Source organism: Solanum pennellii, chromosome 11, assembly GCF_001406875.1.
Source record: "Solanum pennellii chromosome 11, SPENNV200".
In the NCBI taxonomy this organism is placed as follows: Eukaryota; Viridiplantae; Streptophyta; class Magnoliopsida; order Solanales; family Solanaceae; genus Solanum; species Solanum pennellii.
Genome location: NC_028647.1, coordinates 17,421,914 through 17,422,773, shown reverse-complemented (window position 1 = coordinate 17,422,773; position 860 = coordinate 17,421,914).

Genomic DNA, 860 nt, shown 5'->3' with positions numbered 1-860 from the left:
GTCTTCGTTCCAAAACACTTCAACTCTTGGAATCTGGGTACTGGGATTGACTCTCTGAACTTCACGACGGACCTGCAGCACGGACCGTCGTAGATACGACGGACCGTCACAAGCTGCGTAACCCCGACTTGGTCAGACTCCCGCTATATTTTAAATGGGTGTTTTGGACTATTCATAATTATAATTATGAAATTAGTGGGGTAATTTTAATAATTTACTTAGTTGGGGGTTAAAGGAGATAACCTTAAAATTAATAGTGGGTCACTTTTATAACTTTAAAGTATACAATTAGGGTGATAACTAAATCGTAGAAAAGAAGGAAAATTAAAGGAGACGCACACCGGTGGAAAGAAAACAATTGGAATAGAAGAGCGACGAACATATTGGAAGGGTTTGGAGGCAAGAAGAAAAGGAAAAGCGTTGGAGAAATAGTTGTTTGATTTCGGTTCTTCCGTGGAGGTAGGTTATGGTTTATTTCTATGTGATAGATAAACTCTAAATAGCAATTGATATGTATTGAATGATATTGTAAAGTCTCCTACGTACTTGATTGTGTGGTTGTATGGTTTTGATTGTGTGGTTTGTCGTTGGCCTAAAATTATGAGAGAGTTGAATTTCTAATCTTGAATCCTCTCTATTAAAAATGACGCCTTGAATAAAGAAGGCTTGATGAAATAAAAATGATGAGATAATTGGATCGGAGTGTCACGTTCCGACACGGTATTATTGGATCGGAGTGTCATGTTCCGACACGGTATTATTGGATAGGAGTGTCACGTTCCGACACGGTATTGTGGGATCGGAGTGTCACGTTCCGACACGATATATGGGATCGGAGTGTCACGTTCCGACACAATAAC